The 27,579-nt window shown below is 48.4% G+C and overlaps 1 protein-coding gene, 1 non-coding gene and 1 pseudogene across 3 annotated transcripts in view; all 3 read left to right on the top strand.

Moving 5' to 3' along the window:
• The first annotated feature begins 4,397 nt into the window (after positions 1–4,397).
• The window catches only part of LOC135055639 (nucleolar transcription factor 1-A-like), a 154,498-nt gene continuing 131,316 nt past the window's right edge, over positions 4,398–27,579 (top strand). Inside the window, exons 1-2 of one of the 2 annotated variants that reach the window (XM_063959936.1) lie at positions 4,398–4,609; positions 24,316–24,419. The gene's annotated coding sequence lies outside the window, so the exon portion shown is untranslated. The remainder of the gene's footprint in view (positions 4,610–24,315; positions 24,420–27,579) is intronic. The other variant, XM_063959935.1, reaches the window with a different exon arrangement.
• LOC134899950 (U5 spliceosomal RNA) lies at positions 18,550–18,635 on the top strand (annotated as a pseudogene).
• Positions 20,427–20,541, top strand: LOC134899871 (U5 spliceosomal RNA). Its single transcript, XR_010173420.1, has one exon. It is a non-coding gene; the product is annotated as a U5 spliceosomal RNA (small nuclear RNA).

Genomic DNA, 27,579 nt, shown 5'->3' with positions numbered 1-27,579 from the left:
TGCATAACATCCTGGCAATCCTGGCAAACTTAGCTGTGAGAGCCTGACTGGAAGGCTCAAGCAACTCCTGAAACAATCACTACCCCAACTAAGAATCTCCCCAGAGACCCAGTCAAGTTGAGGGTTATGGGCCCTTAACCAGGGTAACCCCAAAACCAATGGGGCAAAAGAACAGACAGTCACATAAAAAGACAATTTTTCAGAGTGTGTGGCTCCAATAAACAAAGGAATTTGGCTGGTGCAGGAGGTAATTTTACCCTGGGACAATGGTTCCCCGTTTAACCCACAGATCTCAATCTCTGATGCCAAAGGTACTGAGGGAACAGAGTGTTCCAGGGCGAATTGACGGTCCATGAAAACCCCATCGGCCCCACTGTCAACAAAGGCCTCAGTCTTGACAGTTTGACCGAGGATCTCCAAAGTCACCGGAATGAGAAAAGTCTTTTTGGGAAATTCTGACTTCTGGCCTGACAGGATATTTCCCATTACCCTCAGGCCCTGAAGTTTTCCGGTTTTTCTGGGCATGATACTACAACATGACCTTTATTCCCACAGTACAAACACAAACCCTGCTGTCTCCTCCGCGTCTTCTCACGCGAGGAGAGGCGGGTAGCCCCAATCTGCATAGGCTCCTCGGAATATTCCTCAGAGTCTGAGGTTCCCTTGGGAAAAAAGGAAACTGCGGTCTCCCTTTCAAGCCTACGCTCTCTCAGCCGTCTATCCACCCGGATGGATAACTGCATGAGCTGATCTAAGCTATCAGGCGAGGGATATTGTACCAGTTGGTCCTTTATCTGGTCAGAAAGGCCCCTTCGGTACTGGTTTCTCAGGGCTGGGTCATTCCACTGGGTATCATGAGCCAACCTCCGAAACTCTGTACTATAAACCTCAGCTGGCCGTCGCCCTTGCTTAAGAACCGTAATCTGAGCCTCGGCTGAAGCCATCTTGTCAGGGTCATCATACAAAATGCCCAGTGCCGTAAAAAAAGCATCAACACTTTTAAGCGACGGACAGTCAGGCTGTAACCCATATGCCCAGACCTGTGGGTCTCCTTGTAGCAAGGAAATCACCATGCCCACCCGCTGAATCTCCGACCCAGAAGACTGGGGCCTAAGCCTGAAATATAGCTTACAGCTCTCCTTGAAACAAAAGAACTGCAAATGATCTCCAGAAAAACGATCCGGGAGATTTACTTTCGGCTCCTTAACCCCTGAACTTGCCGCTGCTGCTGCGGGAGCTCCGCTAGCGGCCTGCGGGGTGTTCATTTTAATGGACATCTCATTAAATTGTCGAGTCAGGACCTGCACCTGATCGACCACCTGTTGCAAAGTATTTTGAGGGGTATGCTCCATATTCCCACAAAATTTCAACAGGAGTAGGGCTGCTGAATATGTTACGCACACCAGTGCTAACAGGAGTATACCGGTGTATGAACAGAGAGGGAAGCGAAGCAAACGAACTCACAGACAGTATAACATAACATACACAGGAGGTGATGGAATAACTAATAAACACAAAGTGAACGGAGAAGCCCAAAGGCTCAGGAATTGGGTGTCTCCCTAGTGTCAGGAATGCTCAGATGGAATAGAGCGGACAATGAAGCGAGGTGTAGTGATTTAACATGTGGAGCACCTGAAATGATGTTGCTAAGAGCAACAGAAAAAACCCCAAAGGGTTACCAACGGGTGTGGGAATAAACTCCTTGGTCAGAGATAGAAATATAGACACAAGGAGAGTATCCACAATCCTAACCCCCACTTGCAGGGCACAGGTTCAGCTTACTGCCACTAAACTGACACCTGGACGCCCTGCACAGTGAGGGAGGATTAAGCAAGCAGGTCTGAGAGTACAGCCGCAAACCTGCTGGGTTCACAGAATAGCAAAAGAACCCCAGCAGGTCAAACAACTGACTCCAGTCTTACTGCTAGGTCCGGATTGGCAGAATGAAGTACAGAATCCCAAGGCCTATTCGCAGCAAGCAACAAGTAAATACAAAGTCACACAGTACTAGCTAACTCTCTCGAACTGACTAACAAACAAAGATTCAGCAGCATTTGCCTAGCCTGAGAGGATGGTTTATATAGCAGGTGCTGTCCACGCCCCACTCAGACCTCACAGACTGTGAGCACAAAACCAGCGCCGGATTCCCTGCCGTGCACAGAGCCTGTAACCACTACACAGTAAAAACCCGGACCGGAGTATCAGCTGCGCTCAGGTTACTTCGCTAACACTTGCCTCCTGGTTGCCATGGCGACGTGGCAGCACAGAGCAGGAGATCCTAACAGGAAGACAGTGATATTACTGGCCCTAGCTTTTGCTAGATGTGTCTCAGAATTGGGGGCCTTATCGTGTAAGAGCCCATACTTGATCTTTTACGAGGACAGAGTGGAACTCAGGACTAGGAAGCAGTTCCTGTCAAAGGTTGTCTCTGCGTTTCACCTGAATCGACCTATTGTGGTTCCATCCAGTTCTGACACTTCTGCTCCTCCGGAGGCATTGGATGCTGTGAGAGCCTTGAAGATCTATGTCAAGCGAACGGCTCGGATCAGAAAGACGGATTCCTTGTTCGTGCTCTATGATGCGCAGAAAAAGGTCTGTCCTGCTTCAAAGCAGTCCATTGCTCGTTGGCTTAGGCTTACTATCCAACAGGCCTATGTATCGGCAGCCTTACCTATTCCTAAGTCTCTGAAGGCCCACTCTACAAGATCGGTGGGCTCTTCCTGGGCGGCTGCCCGTGAAGTCTCGGCCTTGCAACTGTGCCGAGCTGCTACCTGGTCGGGGTAGAACTCTTTTGTAAAGTTCTACAAGTTTGATACCCTGGCCAAAGGGGATACCCAGTTTGGGCAGGCGGTGCTGTAGAAGTCGCAGCACATTCCCGCCCACTCTGGAAGCTTTGGGACGTCCACATCTTACTAAGTCTCCCCAATATGCCTTATGGATGCTAGAGAAAATAGGACAACCAGGAAAGGATTTACTGGTATGTAATTAAAATCCTATTATTCCCACTGATACCTGTTAAATTTAGTAAAACATCTTGATGCATCTATTAAGATAAAACATATATAGGAGTTGTGGGGGTAATTATCAAAGTTCGAAGACAGACAATTGTACCAGCCAATCAGCTGCTGCCTTACATTTTACATGCCATGTTTGAAAAAAAGACAGGAGCTGACTAGTTGATACTATGGCCCTCATTCCGAGTTGATCGCACCAAGCAACTTTTTGCTGATGGTGCGATCAATTAATCATCTATGGGGGATTATATTTTAGAATAGCAGGGCTGCGAACGCTTGTGCAGCCCTGCTATGCTAAAAAAATTTCACACAAAACAAGACTAGCCCTGGACCTACTTACCCTGGGCGACGGATCCAGCGATGCATGTCCCGGCTTTGACGTCAGACATCTGCCCTCCGTTTGCCTGGACACGCCTGCGTTTTTCTTACCACTCCCTGGAAACGGTGAGTATCCGCTCCGGAATGCCTCCCGCCTGTCCATCTTCTTGTGATCGCCGCTGGCGACGATCGTTGCCAGGCAACGACGCGCGTGCGCAATACGTCCACCGCGCAAGCGCATTTCCGGCCCGTTCGCACCGCAGCGAAGAACCACTGCGTGCGGACGGGTCAGAATGACCCCCTATATCTCTGATCTTTGATAATTACCACCCTTAGGGGTCAATTCAATTGTTTAATTGCGCCCGATCAACCATCTAAACTGACGGGTGATCAAGTGGTGATATTCAATTGTCCCCCGTTATCGTGCCCAAATCAGACGGGTGTAGCTGCATACGGCAAAACCCGACTTAACGAATGAGCGCGGTGCGAAAAGTCTTGTTTGGGTGCCCAAACGGGTCACTTTTCACTCATATCAGCTCGCTGCCCGCGGGGGTAGTGAGCTGCAATTAAGTTCTTGCGCCCGCCGACACCAACAGTTGAATAGCTGCTTGCGAGGGTGAGGGGACCCGTGATAAAAATTGAATCTCGCCCTAAATGTTTGAAATTTGCTGCATTACATAGCTCAGAAATTTCAATCATTATTGATAATAGACAAAAAACAAGCATTTTATTCACAACCCACATTTTTATAATTTATTTTTTAATATATATACATATATATTGAGTAAAAAAAAAATGTAGTGCATATAAAGTATTAATATTTTAAGGTACCGTACCCCCTTTTGGAATACTGTTTTACATGCTCTTTTATACTGATAATATTTTATTCAGGCGGCGTCACCAACATGAAAACTTGCTAATAAAATAATTTGTCTGTAATGGTAGTTGGGTGTTAGAAAATTATAAGTATGGTTTCCTGTTAAAGCCATAAACTCACAATAACTATATAGCTTAGGCTAGTGACCTGTAATGTTTCTTTAAAGTAAGCTAGAGGAGGGGGCGGGAGTTGGAAGAGCAGGGACAGTGAGTGCAGCAGCAGTCTCACATCTATATCCTTTCTGCTCTCAGCGCTGCCTCCTCCGCCTCACTGCAACCGGAAGGAGGGGCCGGACATGTGTCTGCTGCTAGCAGGGGAGCAGGACTGAAGGTGTCGGTGAACAGTGTGCACCCGGGAGAGCGGAGCGCTGAGCACCAGGTGTCCGCCGCCAGCACTGGAGGTGAGATGCCCACAGTGAGCGGAGCTCCGGGGGGAGGAGGCACCACGAGGCAGAGCAGGCCAGGTCTTCAAGTGTGAGCTGCTCCGGGCAGACACGTGGGGGAGATGAGGCTCGGATTCCCAGGCGCTGGGAAGCAGTAGCGTGGATGAAGGCTGCAGCGTTGTGATTGGGTCTGGAGAGCCAGCTCCATCGGGTTACAATGGGCGGGATGTACTAAAGCAAAAATGCGGTAAAACCCCCGAAAACGGGGGTTTTACCGCATTTTCATATTTACTAAGACCCTACCGCAGCGTTTTCGGCGTCCAGGGTTTCGCCATCTCTGGATGGCGAAACCCTATAGAAGCCTATGGGCTTCTTTTCGCCGACCGCCGCAACAGACGCCGCCCCCTCTTCCCCCTGGCTTACCTTCCTCCAGGCTGCCCTGGACCCGGAAGGTAGTGTCCTCCTCCCCCTAGCAACGCAGCCGGACGTCCTTCCGGCTGCAGGGGGGAGGAGGAGGTGCCGGGGGCAGCCTGCTGCTGCTTCCCGGCATCTAGCCAGTGTGGGGACCCCGGGGAGGTGACGGAGACCCCCGCAGACCACCTAACAGGTATCGCGGGGGGCCTCCGTCACCGCATCGCGATCTTGATCGCATATGTTAGTACATATGCGATCAACATCGCTGCGGTAACCGGCGAGGGGCGGCGATGTATGTTAATACATCCCGCCCTGTGAGAGATCACGGAGACGACTCTGTGTGTGTTACATACGGCTAGAGGCGTCATCGCTTGGAAAGTGATAAAATAGAGGGCGGGATGTACTATATGTCATCGCCGCCTACCGCAGTGATACTAATCGCATATGTACTAACATATGCGATTAGTATCGCAATGCGGTATAGGAGGCCCCCGCGATGATGTGTGCAGGGGTCGGCGGGGGTCAGCACGGGTCTCCGTCACCTCCCAGACCCGGGAGGTGACGTGTTCAGGGAGTCCCCGGGCTCCTCCTCCTTCCCCCTGTAGCCCGAAGGAGATAAGGCTGTGCTGCGGGGGAGAAGGAGGAGGGGGGCCGCAGCAGCACAGGTATGCCGGGGGAGAAGGGTCGTCGTGTGCGGCGCGGGGGGGAGCGGCGGGATGCTGCGGTAAGAATCCCATAGGCTTTTATAGGGTATCACCATAAAAAGATGGCGATACCCTATGGGGCGAAAACGCGGCGGTCGGGTGTTAGTACATACGAAAATGCGGTAAAACAGGGTTTCTCTATCGTCCTAGTGGATGCTGGGGTTCCTGAAAGGACCATGGGGAATAGCGGCTCCGCAGGAGACAGGGCACAAAAAGTAAAGCTTTAGGATCAGGTGGTGTGCACTGGCTCCTCCCCCTATGACCCTCCTCCAAGCCTCAGTTAGATTTTTGTGCCCGGCCGAGAAGGGTGCAATCTAGGTGGCTCTCCTAAAGAGCTGCTTAGAAAAGTTTAGCTTAGGTTTTTTATTTTACAGTGAGTCCTGCTGGCAACAGGATCACTGCAACGAGGGACTTAGGGGAGAAGAAGTGAACTCACCTGCGTGCAGGATGGATTGGCTTCTTAGGCTACTGGACATTAGCTCCAGAGGGACGATCACAGGTACAGCCTGGATGGTCACCGGAGCCTCGCCGCCGGCCCCCTTGCAGATGCTGAAACGAGAAGAGGTCCAGAATCGGCGGCAGAAGACTCCTCAGTCTTCTTAAGGTAGCGCACAGCACTGCAGCTGTGCGCCATTTTCCTCTCAGCACACTTCACACGGCAGTCACTGAGGGTGCAGGGCGCTGGGAGGGGGGCGCCCTGGGAGGCAAATGAAAACCTTTTTTGGCTAAAAATACCTCACATATAGCCTCCGGGGGCTATATGGAGATATTTAACCCCTGCCAGAATCCGTTAAGAGCGGGAGACGAGGCCGCCGAAAAAGGGGCGGGGCCTATCTCCTCAGCACACAGCGCCATTTTCCCTCACAGAAAGGCTGGAGGGAAGGCTCCCAGGCTCTCCCCTGCACTGCACTACAGAAACAGGGTTAAAACAGAGAGGGGGGGCACTAATTTGGCGTTAGAAATATATAAAAAAGATGCTATAAGGGAAAACACTTATATAAGGTTGTCCCTATATAATTATAGCGTTTTTGGTGTGTGCTGGCAAACTCTCCCTCTGTCTCTCCAAAGGGCTAGTAGGTCCTGTCCTCTATCAGAGCATTCCCTGTGTGTGTGCTGTGTGTCGGTACGTGTGTGTCGACATGTATGAGGACGATGTTGGTGAGGAGGCGGAGCAAATTGCCTGTAATGGTGATGTCACTCTCTAGGGAGTCGACACCAGAATGGATGGCTTATTTAGGGAATTACGTGATAATGTCAACACGCGCCAAGGTCGGTTGACGACATGAGACGGCCGACAAACAATTAGTACCGGTCCAGACGTCTCAAAAACACCGTCAGGGGTTTTAAAACGCCCGTTTACTTTAGTCGGTCGACACAGACACAGACAGGGACACTGAATCCAGTGTCGACGGTGAATAAACAAACGTATTCCTTATTAGGGCCACACGTTAAGGGCAATGAAGGAGGTGTTACATATTTCTGATACTACAAGTACCACAAAAGAGGGTATTATGTGGGATGTGAAAAAACTACCGTAGTTTTTCCTGAATCAGATAAATTAAATGAAGTGTGTGATGATGCGTGGGTTCCCCCCGATAGAAAATATGGGCGGTATACCCTTTCCCGCCAGAAGTTAGGGCGCGTTGGGAAACACCTCTTAGGGTGGATAAGGCGCTCACACGCTTATCAGAACAAGTGGCGGTACCGTCTATAGATAGGGCCGTCCTCAAGGAGCCAGCTGACAGGAGGCTGGAAAAATATCATAAAAAGTATATACACACATACTGGTGTTATACTGCGACCAGCGATCGCCTCAGCCTGGATGTGCAGAGCTGGGGTGGCTTGGTCGGATTCCCTGACTAAAAATATTGATACCCTTGACAGGGACAGTATTGTATTGACTATAGAGCATTTAAAGGATGTATTTCTATATATGCGAGATGCACAGAGGGATATTTGCACTCTGGCATCAAGAGTAAGTGCGATGTCCATATCTGCCAGAAGATGTTTATGGACACGACAGTGGTCAGGTGATGCAGATTCCAAACGGCACAAAGGTGTATTGCCGTATAAAGGAAGAGGAGTTATTTGGGGTCGGTCCATCGGACCTGGTGGCCACGGCAACTGCTGGAAAATCCACCGTTTTTACCCTAAGTCACATCTCTGCAGAAAAAGACACCGTCTTTTCAGCTTCAGTCCTTTCGTCCCTATAAGAGTCATATCTGCCCAGGGATAGAGGAAAGGGAAGAAGACTGCAGCAGGCAGCCCATTCCCAGGAACAGAAGCGTTCCACCGCTTCTGACAAGCTCTCAGCATGACGCTGAGACCGTACAGGACCCCTGGATCCTACAAGTAGTATCCCAGGGGTACAGTTTGGAATGTCGAGACGTTTCCCCTGCGCAGGCTCCTGAAGTCTGCTTTACCAAGGTCTCCCTCCGACAAGGAGGCAGTATGGGAAAAAATTCACGAGCTGTATTCCCAGCAGGTGATAATTAAATTACCCCTCCTACAACAAGAATAGGGGGTATTATTCCACACTATATTGTGGTACTGAAGCCAGAAGGCTAGGTGAGACCTATTCTAAATCTAAAAAAATTTGAACACTTACAAAGGTTCAAATCAAGATGGAGTCACTCAGAGCAGTGATAACGAACCGGGAAGAAGGGGACTATCTGGTGTCCCGAGACATCAGGGATGCTTACCTCCATGTCCCAAATTTGCCCTTATCACTAAGGGTACCTCCAGGTTCGTGGTACAGAACTGTCACTATCCGTTTCAGACGCTGCCGTTTGGATTGTCTACGGCACCCCGGGTCTTTACCAAGGTAATGGCCGAAATGATGGTTCTTCTTCGAAGAAAAGGCGTCTTAATTATCCCTTACTTGGACGATCTCCTGATAAGGGCAAAGTCCAGGGAACAGTTGGAGGTCGGAGTAGCACTATCTCGGATACTGTTACAACAGCAGGGGTGGATTCTAAATATTCCAAAATCGCAGCTGATCCCGACAACAAGTCTCCTGTGCTTAGGGATGATTCTGGACACAGTCCAGAAAAAGGTGTTTCTCCCGGAAGAGAAAGCCAGGGAGTTATCCGAGCTAGTCAGGAACCTCCTAAAATCAGTGCATCATTGCACAAGGGCCATGGTAAAAAAATGGTGACTTCCTTCGAAGCAATTCCAGTCGGCAGATTTCATGCAAGAACTTTTCAGTGGGATCTGCTGGACAAATGGTCCGGATCGCATCTTCAGATGCATCAGCGGATAACCCTATATCCAAGGACAAGGGTGTCTCTCCTGTGGTGGTTACAGAGTGCTCATCTTCTAGAGGGCCGCAGATTCGGCATTCAGTTTTGGATGTTGGTGACCACGGAGGCCAGCCCGAGAGGCTGGGGAGCAGTCACACAAGGAAAAAATTTCCAGGGAGTGTGATCAAGTCTGGAGATTTTTCTCCACATAAATATAGCTAAGGGTAAATTTATAATGCTCTAAGCTTAGCAAGACCTCTGCTTCAAGGTCAGCCGGTATTGATCCAGTGGGATAAAACATCACGGCAGTCGCCCACGTAAATAGACAGGGCGGCACAAGAAGCAGGAGGGCAGTGGCAAAAACTGCAAGGACTTTTCGCTGGGCGGAAAATCATGTGATAGCACTGTCAGCAGTGTTTCATTCCGGGAATGGAAACTGGGAAGCAGACTTCCTCAGTAGGCACGACCTCCACCCGGCAGAGTGGGAACTTCATGGGGAAGTTTTCCACATAATTGTAAACCGTTGGGAATTACCAAAGGTGGACATGATGGCGTCCCGTCTGAACAAAAAACGGGACAGGTATTGCGCCAGGTTAAGAGACCCTCAGGCAATAGCTGTGGACGTTCTGGTAACACCGTGGGTGTACCAGTCGGTGTATGTGTTCCATCCTCTGCTTTTCATATCTAAGGTACTGAGAATTATAAGACGTAGAGGAGTAAGAACTATACTCATGGCTCCGGATTGGCCAAGAAGGACTTGGTACCCGGAACTTCAAGAGATGCTCACAGAGGACTTATGGCCTCTGCCGCTAAGAAGGGACTTGTTTCAGCAAGTACCATGTCTGTTCCAAGACTTACCGCAGCTGCGTTTGACGGCATGGCGGTGGAACGCCGGATCCTAAGGGAAAAGGCATTCAGGAAGAGGTCATTCCTACCCTGGTCAAAGCCAGAAAGGAGGTGAACGCACAACATTATCACCACATGTGGCGAAAATATGTTGCGTGTTGTGAGGCCAGGAAGGCCCCACGAAGAAATTTCAACTCGGTCGATTCCTGCATTTCTTGCAAACAGGAGTGTCTATGGGCCTCAAATTGGGGTCCATTAAGGTTCAAATTTCGGCCCTGTCGATTTTTCTTCCAGAAAGAATTGGCTTCAGTTCCTGAAGTCCAGAAGTTTGTCAAGGGAGTATTGCATATACAACCCCCTTTTGTGCCTCCAGTGGCACTGTGGGATCTCAACGTAGTTCTGGGATTCCTCAAAACACATTGGTTTAAAACCAGTCAAATCTGTGGATTTGAAGCATCTCACATGAAAAGTGAACATGCTCTTGGACCTGGCCTGGACCAGGCGAGTGTCAAATTGGTGGTTTTTTTCTCAAAAAAGCCCATATCTGTTTGTCCATTCGGACAGGGCAGAGCTGCGGACTCGTCCCCAGTTCTCTCCCTAAGGTGGTGTCAGTGTTTCACCTGAACCAGCTTATTGTGGTGTCTTGCGCCTACTAGGGACTTGGAGGACTCCAAGTTGCTAGATGTGGTCAGGGCCCTGAAAATATAGGTTCCAGGACTGCTGGAGTCAGGAAAACTGACTTGCTGTTATCCTGTATGCACCCAACAAACTGGGTGCTCTTGCTTTTAAGCAGACTTTTGCTAGTTGGATGTGTAATACAATTCAGCTTGCACATTCTGTGGCAGGCCTGCCACAGCCAAAATATGTAAATGCCCATTCCACAAGGAAGGTGGGCTCATCTTGGGCGGCTGCCCGAGGGGTCTCGGCTTTACAACTTTGCCGAGCGGCTATTTAGTCAGGGGCAAACACGTTTGTAAAATCCTACAAATTTGATACCCTGGCTAAGGAGGACCTGGAGTTCTCTCATTCGGTGCTGCAGAGTCATCCGCACTCTCCCGCCCGTTTGGGAGCTTTGGTATAATCCCCATGGTCCTTTCAGGAACCCCAGCATCCACTAGGACGATAGAGAAAATAAGAATTTACTTACCGATAATTCTATTTCTCGGAGTCCGTAGTGGATGCTGGGCGCCCATCCCAAGTGCGGATTATCTGTATTACTTGTACATAGTTACAAAAATCGGGTTATTATTGTTGTGAGCCATCTTTTCAGAGGCTCCGCTGTTATCATACTGTTAACTGGGTTCAGATCACAGGTTGTACAGTGTGATTGGTGTGGCTGGTATGAGTCTTACCCGGGATTCATAAATCCTTCCTTATTGTGTACGCTCGTCCGGGCACAGTACCTAACTGAGGCTTGGAGGAGGGTCATAGGGGGAGGAGCCAGTGCACACCACCTGATCCTAAAGCTTTACTTTTTGTGCCCTGTCTCCTGCGGAGCCGCTATTCCCCATGGTCCTTTCAGGAACCCCAGCATCCACTACGGACTCCGAGAAATAGAATTATCGGTAAGTAAATTCTTATTTTTACCGCATTTTCCCTTTAGTACATCCCGCACAGAGAGTGAAAAAGTATCAGCCAATCAGCTGCTGTACTCTGATGTTTTAGAGAGTATATGCCCATATTTATCAAGCATGGACGAGTGATAAAGCGCCAGCCAATCAGCTCCTAACTGTCATGTTACAGGCTGTGTTTGAAAAATTACAGTCAGGAGCTGACTGGTGCATTATCACTCACCATTTTATCACTTTCCAAGCGATGATGCATCTGGCCTTTAAGCATTACTGTGGGTGCGGTCTGGGGTTTGTGCTCTCCAGGAGACATGGGGGTTTGGCTCCTTTGGGGGAGATTCAAATGTTTGAAAAGTTGGTTGGAAGTCTGTTTTCCCTAACGTCCTAGTGGATGCTGGGGACTCCGTAAGGACCATGGGGAATAGACGGGCTCCGCAGGAGACAGGGCACTCTAAGAAAGAATTAGGACTACTGGTGTGCACTGGCTCCTCCCTCTATGCCCCTCCTCCAGACCTCAGTTAGAATCTGTGCCCGGACAGAGCTGGGTGCATTTTAGTGAGCTCTTCTGAGCTTGCTAATAAAGTATTTTGTTAGGATTTGTTATTTTCAGAGACATCTGCTGGCAACAGACTCTCTGCTACGTGGGACTGAGGGGAGAGAAGCAAACCTACTAACTGCGGATAGGTCGTGCTTCTTAGGCTATTGGACACCATTAGCTCCAGAGGGATCGAACACAGGAACTCACCCTTGGTCGTCCGATCCCGGAGCCGCGCCGCCGTCCCCCTCGCAGAGCCAGAAGACTGAAGCCGGTGAGAGAAGCAAGAAGACGTCAAAATCGGCGGCAGAAGACTCCTGTCTTCATATGATGTAGCGCACAGCACTGCAGCTGTGCGCCATTGCTCCCACATTAAACCCGCACACTCCGGTCACTGTAGGGCACAGGGGGGGGGGGGCACCCTGGGCAGCAATTGAGTACCTCCTGGCAAAATAGGGCATATATACAGCTGGGCACTGTATATATGCATGAGCCCCCGCCATTATTTTTACACAAAATCGCGGGACAGAAGCCCGCCGCTGTGGGGGTGTGGCTTCTTCCTCAGCACTCACCAGCGCCATTTGCTCTCCACAGCTCCGCTGAGAGGAAGCTCCCCAGGCTCTCCCCTGCAGAATCACGTAGAAAGAGGGTAAAAAGAGAGGGGGGCACATAAATTTAGCGCAATAATCACAAATACAGCAGCTACTGGGTAAACACTAAGTTACTGTGTAATTCCTGGGTTATATAGCGCTGGGGTGTGTGCTGGCATACTCTCTCTGTCTCTCCAAAAGGCCTTGTGGGGGTTCTGTCCTCAAATAGAGCATCCCCTGTGTGTGTGGTGTGTCGGTACGATTGTGTCGACATGTTTGACGAGGAAGGCTGTGTGGAAGCAGAGCAGGTGCAGATGAATGTGGGGTCTCCGCCGACGGCGCCGACACCTGATTGGATGGATATGTGGAAGGTTTTAAATGATAATGTTAATTCCTTGCATAAAAGGTTGGATAAAGCTGAAGCTTTGGGACAGTCAGGGTCTCAACCCATGCCTGATCCTACAGCGCAGAGGCCGTCGGGGTCTCTGAAGCGCCCACTATCCCAAATTGTTGACACAGATATCGACACGGATTCTGACTCCAGTGTCGAGGGCGATGATGCAAAGTTACAGCATAAAATGGCTAAAGCCATCCGCTACATGATTATAGCAATGAAGGATTTATTGCACATCTCAGAGGAAAACCCTGTCCCTGACAAAAGGGTTTATATGTTTGGGGAAAAAAGACAAGAAGTGACGTTTCCCCCTTCACATGAGTTAAATGAGTTATGTGAAAAAGCTTGGGATTCTCCTGATAGGAAAGTGCAGATTTCCAAACGGTTACTTATGGCGTATCCTTTCCCGCCAACGGACAGGATACGCTGGGAATCCTTCCCTAGGGTATACAAAGCTTTGACACGCTTATCTAAAAAGGTGGCCCTGCCGTCACAGGATACGGCCTCCCTAAAGGATCCTGCGGATAGAAAGCAGGAAGGTATCCTGAAGTCTGTTTATACACATTCAGGTACTCTACTGAGGCCGGCAATTGCGTCAGCCTGGATGTGTAGTGCTGTAGCAGCATGGACAGATACTCTGTCTGAGGAACTGGATACCTTGGACAAGGATACTATTTTACTGACCCTGGGGCATATAAAAGACGCTGTCCTATATATGAGGGATGCCCAGAGAGACATTTGCCTACTGGGCTCTAGAATAAATGCAATGTCAATTTCTGCCAGAAGGGTCCTGTGGACTCGGCAATGGACAGGTGATGCCGACTCAAAAAAGCACATGGAGGTGTTACCTTACAAGGGTGAGGAATTGTTTGGGGACGGTCTCTCGGACCTAGTTTCCACAGCTACGGCTGGGAAGTCAAATTTTTTGCCATATATTCCCTCACAGCCTAAGAAAGCACCGTATTACCAAATGCAGTCCTTTCGATCGCAAAGAGGCAAGAAAGTCAGAGGTGCGTCCTTTCTTGCCAGAGGCAAGGGTAGAGGAAAGAAGCTGCACAATACAGCTAGTTCCCAGGAACAGAAGTCCTCCCCGGCTTCCACTAAATCCACCGCATGACGCTGGGGCTCCACAGGTGGAGCCAGGAGCGGTGGGGGCGCGTCTCTGAAATTTCAGCCACCAGTGGGTTCGCTCACAGGTGGATCCCTGGGCTTTACAGATTGTGTCTCAGGGATACAAGCTGGAATTCGAAGTGATGCCCCCTCACCGTTACCTCAAATCGGCCCTGCCAGCTTCCCCCATAGAAAGGGAAGTAGTGTTAGCGGCAATTCACAAATTATATCTCCAGCAGGTGGTGGTAAAGGTTCCCCTCCTTCAACAGGGAAGGGGTTACTATTCCACAATGTGTGTGGTACCGAAACCGGACGGTTCGGTCAGACCCATATTGAATTTAAAATCCCTGAACATTTACCTGAAAAGGTTCAAGTTCAAGATGGAATCGCTCAGAGCGGTCATTGCAAGCCTGGAAGAGGGGGATTTTATGGTGTCTCTGGACATAAAGGAGTACCTCAGATTTGTGGTACAGGACTGTCATTACCAATTCCAGACGTTGCCGTTTGGTCTGTCCACGGCACCGAGAATATTTACCAAGGTAATGGCGGAAATGATGGTGCTCCTACGAAAGCAAGGAGTCACAATTATCCCATACTTGGACGATCTCCTCATAAAGGCGAGGTCCAGAGAGCAGTTGCTGATCAGCGTAGCACACTCTCGGGAGGTGTTACAACAGCACGGCTGGATTCTGAATATTCCAAAGTCGCAGCTGATTCCTACGACGAGACTGCCCTTCCTGGGCATGATTCTGGACACAGACCAGAAGAAGGTGTTTCTCCCGGAGGAGAAGGCCCAGGAGCTCGTGACTCTGGTCAGAGACCTCTTAAGACCAAAACAGGTGTCTGTGCATCAATGCACGCGAGTCCTGGGAAAGATGGTGGCGTCATACGAAGCCATTCCCTTCGGCAGGTTCCATGCAAGGAACTTTCAGTGGGATCTGTTGGACAAGTGGTCCGGATCGCATCTTCAGATGCATCGGCTGATCACCCTATTCCCCAGGGCCAGGGTGTCTCTTCTGTGGTGGCTGCAGAGTGCTCACCTTCTCGAGGGCCGCAGGTTCGGCATACAGGACTGGGTCCTGGTGACCACGGATGCAAGCCTCCGAGGATGGGGGGCAGTCACTCGGGGAAGAAACTTCCAAGGGCTGTGGTCAAGTCAGGAGGCTTGTCTGCACATCAATATCCTGAAACTAAGGGCCATATACAACGCCCTGAGTCAAGCGGAGCCTCTGCTTCGCAACCAAACGGTGCTGATTCAGTCAGACAACATCACCACAGTGGCTCATGTAAACCGCCAGGGCGGCACAGGAAGCATGGTGGCGATGGCGGAAGCCACCAGAATTCTTCGTTGGGCGGAGAATCACGTCAGCAGTGTTCATTCCGCGAGTGGACAACTGGGAAGCAGACTTCCCCAGCAGGCACGACCTCCACCCGGGAGAGTGGGGACTTCATCAAGAAGTCTTCACACAGATTACAAATCGATGGGAACTGCCACAGGTGGACATGATGGCATCCCGCCTCAACAAAAAGCTACAGAGGTATTGCGCCAGGTCAAGAGACCCTCAGGCGATAGCTGTGGACGCACTGGTAACACCGTGGGGGTTCCAGTCGGTCTGTGTTTCCTCCTCTTCCTCTCATACCCAAGGTGCTGAGAATCATAAGAAAAAGAGGAGTGAGAACAATACTCATTGTTCCGGATTGGCCAAGAAGGACTTGGTACCCGGAACTGCAAGAAATGCTCACAGAGGACCTATGGCTTCTGCCTCTCAGACAGGATCTGTTGCAACAGGGGCCCTGTCTGTTCCAAGACTTACCGCGGCTGCGTTTGACGGCATGGCGGTTGAACGCCGGATCCTAGCGGAAAAAGGCATTCCGGATGAAGTTATTCCTACGCTGATAAAGGCTAGGAAGGACGTGACAGCAAAACATTATCACCGCATATGGCGAAAATATGTTGCTTGGTGTGAGGCCAGGAAGGCCCCTACAGAGGAATTCCAGCTGGGCTGGTTCCTTCACTTCCTACAGTCGGGAGTGACTATGGGCTTAAAATTAGGGTCCATAAAGGTCCAGATTTCGGCCCTATCCATTTTCTTTCAAAAGGAACTGGCTTCACTGCCTGAGGTTCAGACGTTTGTTAAGGGAGTGCTGCATATTCAGCCCCCTTTTGTGGCACCTTGGGATCTTAACGTGGTCTTGGGTTTCCTGAAATCTCACTGGTTTGAGCCACTTAAGACCGTGGAGCTAAAGTATCTCACATGGAAAGTGGTCATGCTGTTGGCCTTAGCGTCGGCTAGGCGTGTGTCAGAATTGGCGGCTTTGTCATGTAAAAGCCCCTATCTGGTTTTCCATATAGACAGAGCAGAATTACGGACTCGTCCGCAATTTCTGCCGAAGGTGGTGTCATCTTTTCATTTGAACCAACCTATTGTGGTGCCTGCGGCTACTCGTGACTTGGAGGATTCCAAGTTACTAGATGTAGTCAGGGCCTTGAAGATTTATGTAGCCAGGACGGCTGGTATCAGGAAAACTGACTCGCTGTTTATCCTGTATGCATCCAACAAGCTGGGTGCTCCTGCTTCAAAGCAAACTATTGCTCGCTGGATCTGTAACACGATTCAGCAGGCTCATTCTGCGGCGGGATTGCCGCATCCATAATCTGTTAAAGCCCATTCCACAAGGAAGGTGGGCTCTTCTTGGGCGGCTGCCCGAGGGGTCTCGGCATTACAGCTTTGCAGAGCAGCTACTTGGTCAGGTTCAAACACGTTTGCAAAATTCTACAAGTTTGATACCCTGGCTGAGGAGGACCTTGTGTTTGCTCATTTGGTGCTGCAGAGTCATCCGCACTCTCCCGCCCGTTTGGGAGCTTTGGTATAATCCCCATGGTCCTTACGGAGACCCCAGCATCCACTAGGACGTTAGAGAAAATAAGATTTCTTTATCATCCACTAGGGGTCACTGGAGTACTCTTGGGATATGGACGGGCGGAGCCGAACAAAGGCACTGAATATTCAAATTTAGGACCCTCCCACCCCTCCATATCCCCGAGTACCTCAGTGTACTGTCTCAGTGTTTTTTCGGTGCTCACAGCACGAACATCGGCTTGTGGTATAGCCACACTTGGATTTTTATTTTTAATTTTTATTTTTAATTTTTATTTTTACACTTAGCACATCCCTTCCCAGTTTCTGGAAAAACATGGGTCCGGGATAGTGCCGCTGCACGGGCAGCGCATGGCGTGTCGGTCCTCACAAAGAGCACCCTCACAGCCACAGACAGCATGGCGTGTCGGTCCTCACGAAGAGCACCCTCACAGCCACAGACAGCCCACTGCTTCTACAAAGAGCAGCCAGGAAAAGCTGGACGGGCTTGCACAAAGAAGCCGTCGCAGCCATAGATTACTGGAAGCTGACTGGAGCTGGACGGAGCTTACACATAAAAAGCCCCGCCACAGCCAAGACTACAGGCAGTCGTCAGCCATGATCAGAAAGGTAGGCTGGGGGAAACGGGGCGGTCAGCGCAGGCTGCCGCCCCGCTATGTAGGGGTTAATGCCTCCTGCGCATACGGAGCTCCGTCCGGCTGCACAGCAGGGGGAGCTCATACGCACTATGCCCAGCCGCTATGGAAGTCAGTCTGACACTGGACGGAGCTTACAGAAAGCCCCGTCACAGCCAGGATGAAAGCCCCGTCACAAGCTGGACGGAGCGTACAGGAGGTGCGGCACATGTCCTAATGGTGGGGTGTCAGGGCGGTCAGCTCACGCTGCCGCCCTGCTGTGTGGGGGTTTGCCGCCGCTGAAGCCGCCGCTGATATGCCCCGCTTAACTACGCTGGAAGCTCAGAGCGGCCGCACGTCACTCAGAGACGCCGGCCGCTCTCCCAGCGCTGATTACCCGGCACCGAGGTAGGACAGGCGCCGCCCGAGCCACAGTAAGTACCCGCTTTCTAACATGCACAGAGCGGCCGCACGTCACTCACAGACGCCGGCCGCTCTTCCAGCGCTGACACCGCACGCTGATGATACATGGCGCCGCCCGCTCTTCCGGACGGCTCCCCGGCGCTATACACAGCGCTCCCCTGCTCTCCCTGCACCCGTTCCCGCTGCAGGTAACATAGGGGAGACTACCGGGGGTAAGGGGGAGTAAATACCCATAGCAACAGCACCAAGGCTGCATGGGTTAATAAGACATAGTTTTCACAGAGCATGTCCTAAAATATGTTTCTAATTGTATGGATGGCATGCTTCCTGTTTCTGTAGGCTGCCATTTGATGTCATAAGTGTTCTATTAACTGGAATGTGATTATCACACTTTAATAGGCTATTAAGCCTATATTACCTGTATAATAGGCTATTATGTCTATATATATTAACACTGCAGCAGGTCCTGTGCTTTTCAGTGTATGCATGGCATGGGGGCCATTTTTTAATCATTACAGTTTCTTCCAGTTTATAATTCTAGAACATTCCTGCCCTACATCTCTAAGCCACCAGAGGCAAAGGGGGTGTTAGTGGGAATGTAGTTCGGATTGCACATGTGAACTGCTTTTCACATAAAGAATACTCTGGTTTCTCTTCAGATCTAATAAATCTTTCGCCTGTTGCTAAAGATGTCCGTAGAGAGAAATAACCATGTGTTTCATAGCCTGGCTACGGCTGGCCTTAATATGCTTTTCAGCAACAAAAATATATATATGACACAAAAGAACTTCAACAAGTAGTGCAAGTGTCTGTCTGTTGCCTATTGTGGTGTCAGTCTGCATAGCTAGTAAGGCTCTAGCGCAGACTAAAAATAATTTTTAACGGTCCTATGTTAAGCATTGGCAATTCAAATTAAAACAGCGGTAATATCGGAGTCTCGGAAGTACTCCGCCTGCTATAACTAAAGATAGTCTTTTCAAAGGGCCAAGTTCCTTTGGGTACCAGGGTTGATGCAGAAACTTCGAGTGAGAAGGGTGCATTACACCAGCACTTATATAGTGCGGGGGTTTTGGGCAACATACATTGCTAAAAACCAGTGAGTCAAGGCCTCCATTTGTTTTTTAGAAAATATTAGTGGACTTTGACCACTATTTAATCGTTTCAAAATAACGCGATCCGCCATTGGCAAATGCGTCTGTGTTAAACATTTTAAAGACCCAGGATACATTTGGGTCATTAGTCTCTAGGTATGGAAACTATGAGATCACTGTTAAAAGAAGCTGCAGAGTATATCTGTAAAGCCTCTACTAACGCCTGTTTTTCATCGTAGCTAGTTCAGCACGACTAGGACAGAGCTTGGTTGGTCCTAAATTTGATATTCAGCCATTACCGCATCCAGTATCAAAACGGAATACTGGTACCGGCGTTTAATCCCTTTAGACTTCCGTTTTTCAAAGGCGGGTGTACAAAACAGTCACGCCTTGTAACGTCAGGACGCTACAGTCAGCAAGCCAGTGGTTTGATGACCTCTTTTCCAATTGTGGAAGCGCGTCTTTACATGTTACTTTGAGGGGTTTCCAGACTTCAATTCATGGATGTCTCAGCTATTTACAGATTAAAGGACAATACTGGCTCTGTCGACCGGTTTGGCAGGTTGCCATTTAGTCTCTGCTGGGTTTCAGCTGTCTTTATAATCCAAGCAGTAGTATACCAACAGAGTCAGGGTTACATATTCCCTCTGTTTGAGCAAAACCAGACGGCTCTGTCGCAATCTCAATCAGCAGGTCACTTACTGCAGTGGGAAAATGAATTTTCTGCGGTTAGTATTTGTTTATTGGAGCACAAAGTGGCATAATGGCACTTGATCTTCACAATGCGTATTTACCCATTCCGGTTTGATCTTCACGGGTTCTAGCGTTTGCAAATCGCCACAACCATTATCCATTTCGGGTCTACCGTTGCTTATCGCCTCGGGTATTTACCAAAGTTATGTTGGGGATGATAGCTCATCTCACATAAGAACTCTGTCTCAACAGAGTTTCTCTACCTTAGATGATCTGCTCATAAGAACTCTGTCTCAACAAAGTTCCTCTAACTTGCGCTACTAAGGTATACTGCGGTAGCAGATCAAGTTCGAAAACAATCGCATCTAATTCCGTCTAAACGATGTCAATTCCTAGGTAAGATTATAAATCAAAGACTTTTACCTACTACACCAGCAATAACAAATGTACGTCTAGTAATTAGTGCAAAACACGCACACTAGCGGTACATTGGTGTATTCACCTATTAAGAATAAAGATGTGTTTTCAATTTAGTTCGCCACCCTTCACTCGCGTTTCCCACAGAGGGAAAAGGGTGCATATACTCTGGACGACAGTCGCAGAGGGTCAGGATTTGTAGTTAAAATCAGCAACAAAGGTTCTAAAACACGACAGATTGCTGTCGATAAAGGTCCTAGAACTCTGTGCATTTTACAATGCAATACATGATTCGCTTTCAGTCTGACCAGGTATATACTCTGGTTTCTCTTCAGAACGAATAAATCTTTTGCCTTTTACTAAAGATTTCTGTGGAGAGGAACAACCATGAGTTTCAGGTAAATGTTTGATGCCTGTCTCACGCTGGCCTTAAGCAGTCAAACAAGGCAACGGCAGTTGCATACACAACAACCAGTGAGAACCAAGAAGCAGCATGGTAATGCGGCATGTGACTCAAATCCTCAATGGCTTAGAACACCATTATGTGAAAATGTCACATTACGTGAGTGGACATCTGTTAGACAGAGGATCTCACCCGTCAGGATTTGGATCCTGAAAACTGGACATTAAATCCAGAGGTGTTTCATATGTGAGTCCACAGAAGGGGGTTACCCTCAAGTATACATGATGGCATCTCGCCACAATTACAAAAGCTCAGTATGTGTACAAAACAGATCACAAGGGCAGTGGCGGTGGAGTCGCTCACATTCATGTGGTCATTCAGCATCGTGTATCTGGCTCCACCAGTTTCCGCTGCTCTCTCCGTTGTCAAAACGGCTCATAAGACAGTTTGTCACAGTCATACTGGTGGTAGCTCATGGGTTTCGGAGAAGTTTGCTTCTCGAATTTTCAAGGAATACTTGCACACGATCTTGGCCCGCTCATAATACGTCCAACCTGTTACATCAGGGAACGTTAGTTTACCCATAGTTACCTATGTACCTATTATCTATGTACCGCAGCTGCGGTTGACGGGGTGAGGGTGCAAACGCCCTCTTAAGAAATTGAGCATTACAGTATCGGTTATACTAACCATGTTACGAAATAGTAAGCCGTTTAAGGCAGCTCATTTTTACAAAATTTCGTGTGCTTACATAGGTGGTAAACCTCGGAAGTTTCCAACATCATCCTTCAAGTAACCCGTATTCTGTTAAACGGGGTGGGATGGAAAACTGCGTTGATCTGCACGAAGAGTGCAGGTATCTGTGTGATAAACTTATTGTCAAAGACGTTTGCCTCTATTGGCGTCTGTACACATCTTTCTACAAGGTGTCATCAAAGTTCACACTCTATTTATCCCACCTACAGCGCCAGGCGACTTGAAGTTGGGTTCAGATTTCTTACAGTTTTCATATTTTGAACCCTTTCAACAAATGGGAATTAAGTTTCTCACTTTGGAAAACAATTTTCTTATAGCCTTGGCTTCGGCAAGGGTTTTGTTTTCATATTTGGGTGCCTTGTATTCCAAGCCACCGTATTTGAGTTTTCTCATGACAAAGCAGATCTTCGGACGAATCACGCTTTCGTATTCTTCACATCAATATACCAATAGGGGTTTCCTGTGTGGACAGCACATTCTAGAATTCTGTATGTGGTACACGCATTACGCGTTTATATATGTCCCGAACGTCAACAGTACGTGATATGAATACGTTGTTTGTTCTCTATGATACTGCCAACTGGGGTTAGCCAGTTTCTTAGCAGACATTATCCAGTTGGGTAATAATAATGACTACAAGTCAGGTTTACTTTAAGGCTAAGTTACAATCGCCTGCGTCAGTAATAGCTCATCCCACAGGTCTGTGGGAATGTCAGACCCAGTGGGTCGTGGAGTGTCTAAAACGCGGCTATATAGCCTTCATGTGCACCATGTTTGTGCACGTTTACACGTTATAAATGGTGGCGCCATCAGCATCTAGCTTTGGGCTGCCTACTGTTACAAGTATCAAACAGCTCTCCCGCCCACGAGGGAAGCTTTGGTACGTCCCAAGAGTACTCCAGTGACCCCTAGTGGATGATAAAGAAAATAGGATTTTGGTACTTACCAGGTAAATCCTTTTCTTTGAATCCATAGGGGGCACTGGACGCCCACCCAGAGCAGTTTTACCTGGGTTGTTTTAAGCTCAAGGGAGCTTAGGGTAACAAGTTTTACTTGATTGATATTAAGCTCAGAGGAGCTTATGGTAACACATTTTCACCGATTGGTTCAAATTATAAAGTTCTATCGGTTATGGTGTCAACTGTTTAGTTGACAGTAAGGTTATGGGTCAACATTGTTGTTGTCCGTTATGTTATAGGTATTCTCCATTGTCAACCTCTCTATATCGTTCCTGTTCGCTCAGTAAAAAACACTGAGACAGTACACTGAGGTACTCGGGGATATGGAGGGGTGGGAGGGTCCTAAATTTGAATATTCAGTGCCTTTGTTCGGCTCCGCCCGTCCATATCCCAAGAGTACTCCAGTGCCCCCTATGGATTCAAAGAAAAGGATTTACCTGGTAAGTACCAAAATCCTATTTTTACTCACCGGTAAATCTATTTCTCGTAGTCCGTAGTGGATGCTGGGCGCCCGTCCCAAGTGCGGACTTCTTCTGCAATACTTGTATATAGTTATTGCTTAACTAAGGGTTATGTTATGTTTGCATCAGGTTGTCTGATGCTCTGTTGTAGTTTATACTGTTAACTGGGTAAAGTTATCACAAGTTATACGGTGTGATTGGTGTGGCTGGTATGAGTCTTACCCTGGATTCCAAAATCCTTTCCTTGTAATGTCAGCTCTTTCGGGCACAGTTTCCTTAACTGAGGTCTGGAGGAGGGGCATAGAGGGAGGAGCCAGTGCACACCAGTAGTCCTAATTCTTTCTTAGAGTGCCCTGTCTCCTGCGGAGCCCGTTTATTCCCCATGGTCCTTACGGAGTCCCCAGCATCCACTACGGACTACGAGAAATAGATTTACCGGTGAGTAAAATCTTATTTTTTCCTGTCTATTAGATAGGAAAAAACAGACTCCCAACTGACTTTTCTAACATTTGAATCTCCCCCTTTATACTCAGTGGTGGCATGTGGGAAACCAGCAGGGATCCGGTCTGAAGATCGACAGTGTCTAGGTCGACAATGTTTAGGTTGACAGTCACTAGGTCGACATGGATGGAAGGTCGACAGGGTTTCTAGGTCGACGTGCTAGGTCGACAGGTCTAAAGGTCGACATGAGTTTTTCACATTTTTTATATTTTTTCATACTTAACGATCCACGTGGACTACGATTGGAACGGTAAAGTGTGCCGAGCGAAGGCACCATGCCTGAAGCATGGCGAGGGGACGCAGTGCACTAATTTGGGATCCCGGTCACTTTACGAAGAAAACGACACCAAAAAAAATAAAAATCCTCATGTCGACCTTTAGACCTGTCGACCTAGAAACCCTCTCGACCTTCCATCCATGTCGACCTAGTGACTGTTGACCTATAGTGGTCGACCTAAACATTGTCGACCCTAGATACTGTCGATAAAACGAACCACACCCGTGCCGGAGGCCTAGCAGTATATTTACAATCTATGGGCCCTGCTCAGTTAAGCACACCACTTACGTTTGTAGCTGTTGCGTTGTGTGTCTGGGGCTAGTCGGGTACAGGCTATTGTAAACCCGAAAGTGGCACTTAACCCTGAATTCTTTTCTCACCCTCCTGAGGCGCAAACAGAAATATGCAGTAAGTAGGGGCCTACTGGGTCTGCCCATAAGCTGTTTGCCAATAACTCCTGAACACTTAAGGTTTTATTCAGCAATAGTGTCTGTGTTGTCCCGAATATTGCGCCCAGCACTTTATTTACAGTTTTTTATATAGCGCAGCATATTCCGTTGCACTTTACAATTAAAAACAACAATAAGTCAAACTGGGTAGTAACAGACAGACAGAGGTAGGAAGGCTTCTCGCACGTTTACAATCTATAGGGAATGAGTAAGGATAGGCACAATCTATAGCATAGCGGTCCCGCAAGAGAGCAGAGACAGTCCTGATGGGATGTAATTCGATATGAATGCTTCTGAAGGTCATGTGGGTTGTTAATGAATTTGATAGGCTTGCCTGAAGAGGTGAATTTTTAGGGAACGCTTTATATGACAGAAGTATTTTATATTGAATACAATAGAATATTGGCAACCAATGGAGGGACTGACAAGAGTGGATCAGCAGATGATGAACGGCTTGCTAGGAAGATTAGCCTCGCAGCTGCATTCAGAATGGATTGTAGTGGTGAGTCTTTTCTTGGGAAGACCAGTAATCTATTGCAATAATCAATGCGGGAGCTAATGACAGCATGGATTAGAGTTTTTGCAGTGTCTTGTGTAAGGTATGGTCGTATTTTGGATATGTTTTTTAGATGCACGTAACATGATTTAGAGACAGACTGAATGTGGGGAACAAAGGACAGCTCAGAATCGAGGATGACACCTAGGCAGCGAGCTTGTGGGGTAGGGTTGATTGAAGAGTTCTCAACAGTTATGGAGATATCAGGTTGGTAACTACTCTTGGCTGGTGGGAATATCATTTAATTCAGTTTTGGAAATGTTGAGTTTGAGGTGACAAGATGACATTCAAGATGAAATGGCAGGCATTCAGTGACACGGCCAGTACAGATGGCGACAAATCCGGGGAGGATAGATGGTTTTGAGTATCATCAGCGTACAAATGACACTGGAATCCAAGGGAGCTGATTAGTTTGCCAAGAGATGAGGTATAGATTGAGAAAAGCAGAGGAGCTAAGACTGAGCCTTGTGGTACTCCAACTGATAGAGGTAGCAAAAAGGAGGTTGAATCGGAGAAGAGAACACCGACAGAGCAATTAGATAGGTAGGATGAGAACCAAGAAAGGGCTGTGTCCTGAAGACCTAATGATTGTAGAGTTTGTTGACCAGTCTCTTCTCATACAGTGTCAAAAGCAGCAGAAAGAGCTAGAAGAATAAGACGTGAGTAATGGCCTTTCGATCTAGCAGTGACCAGATCATTCACTACTTTTTTTTTTGTATATTCTGTTTTTATTCAGGAAAATACAAAGATTACATCACGATCAGACATTAAAGCGACAATGTGTAAAATTAAGATAAAGTACACTTTTGCCTATGGTAGCATAGTATTGGGTTACCCCAGGCCTGGGGATCTATACAAGTGAAGGCATCGGTACATCATCTTATAGCATCAATACAGTATCCGCCTGTTTTATATCTATACAATGAATACAACCGTGGTATCTGGGTGAGAATAGTAGGGTAGTTATGGGAAGAGAGGGGGATAAAGTAAAGAAAAGGAGGGGGAAAGAACAAAAGGTGACCAGTACTGGGGGGGCTTTCAAACTAAGAGATGGGTGTAGTGCCGTCTTTGTGATCGATCAATTGTGATGCGGAATCACTTGGTTGCATAAATGTAGTCTTTGTAATCTTTGGAGGAGGTGTATTCTACCCATGATAGCCACGTGGCCATGAACTCTGAGAGTTTGTCTCTAGAGACCAGGAGAATGTTCTCCATGTGCATATAGTAGTTAATCCTAGTGAACCATAGTTTTCTCGTGGGCGGGGTTGGGGACCTCCAGAGGGTGGGGATAACTGCCCGTGCTGCGTTAGATAGGTGGCGGAGCAATGAAATTTTATGCTGGGCCAGAGGGATGGAGGAGTGGGAAAGCAACCAGAAGGCCGGGTCAGTAGGGACCGGGGCATGGAGTATATCTTGAGAGATGGACACGACATCAGCCCAAAAAGGGCGAAGTAGGGGACAACTCCACCAAATATGCACTAGGGAGCCGGTGGCGCCAAGGCATCTCCAGCATCTGTCCGTCACTCCAGGATACATGAAGTGGAGGAGAGAGGGGTGTCTATACCATCTCATTAGTAGTTTATATTGGGTTTCCCTAACTTGTATGCATACTGAGCTTTTGTGGGATTTGAGTAATATCATCCGCCAATCCTTATCTGTCAATTGAATCCCCAGGTCCCTCTCCCAGGCCACCTGGAAAGATGTGGGTTTTTGAGCATCAGTGCTTTGTAGCAGTTTGTAGAGTGTGGAGACAGTATGCTGGGGGGAACACCTGGAAACACACAACCTCTCAAACTGTGTTAGTTCCCTTGAAGCCTGGAGATATCTATGCTTGGAATGCAAAAAATGTCTAAGCTGTAGATATTTCCAGAAGTCACGCTGCGGGACGTCCTATTTCAATCGCACTTCTGAAAACTGCTTAACTCCTGAGGGGGTCGCCAACTGGCCCAACCTAAAGAGACCCGCAAGGGCCCATTCGCTAAAGTGGGAGGGTGTTAAGCCGGGTAAGAAGTCGGGGTTTGCTAGAAAAGAGGTCAGCGGGCCAAAAGCGGAAGAAAGGGAGGGCCAATTGCGCGCTTTTTTCCAGAAAGAGAGGGTTGCGTTGATAGTTGGGTGGGAGGATGGAGGCCTAGGCAGAGAGGGGAGCCAAGGGAAGATCTCTGGGAATTGCTACATGTAGAGTCCTTCTAAAGCCACCCACTGCTTGGTATCGCGACTCCTCGTCCAATCCAGAACCCTATTAAGCAAAATTGCCCAATAATAGCCTCTAATATCTGGTAGTTGGAAACCACCACTCCTGGTGGGGCGAATCATTGTGGATCGACTAATTCTGGGTCGTCTCCGGGACCATATGAATTGTTGTATCAAGAGTTGTATGGACTTGAACCAGGAGTCTGGGATCCGTATGGGAAGGGCTTGTAATTTGTATAGTAGCTTGGGGAGAGTATTCATTTTCACGACATTTACCTTCCCCAACCATGACAGTGGTTTAAGATACCATCTGCTATAATCAGCTCTAAGTGTTCGGAGAAGGGGTGCGAAATTCAAATTGAACAAACGGGTCAGGTCTCTCGGCAGCTGTATACCCAGGTAGGACAGGTGGGAGGTGTTCCAAGTGAAGGGGAAGGATCGTTTAAGTTTAGTCACAGTGTCGGGGGGCGTGGAAATGTTCAGAGCGCAGGATTTGGACATGTTAATCTTAAAGTTGGAGAGTTGCCCAAAATGGGTCAATTCTTGCATGAAGTGGGGGAGGGAGGAGATCAGATGTGTTATTGTGGCCAACAGGTCATCTGCAAACAGGGAGAGTTTGTGATCTGTTTCTCCAACTCTCAGGCCTGTGATGTGCTCATTGGCCCTAATAGCTCTCGCGAAGGCTTCAATACAGAGGACAAAGAGTAAAGGGGATAGTGGGCAACCCTGTCGCGTCCCATTACTTATACTAAAGGGTTCGGATAAGGATCCATTGATTCGGACTCGGGCTGTAGGTGTTCTGTAGAGTCCCATAATTCTGCCAAGTGCTAGGGGACCCAGTCCGATGTGCCCCAACACAGACCTCGTGAATCCCCAGCTAACTCTGTCGAAAGCCTTTTCGGCGTCGGTAGACAAT

This window comes from Pseudophryne corroboree, chromosome 3, assembly GCF_028390025.1.
Source record: "Pseudophryne corroboree isolate aPseCor3 chromosome 3, aPseCor3.hap2, whole genome shotgun sequence".
Lineage (NCBI taxonomy): Eukaryota > Metazoa > Chordata > Amphibia > Anura > Myobatrachidae > Pseudophryne > Pseudophryne corroboree.
The sequence above is the reverse complement of the archived record's forward strand: the minus strand, read 5'-3'. Positions and strand labels throughout refer to the sequence as shown.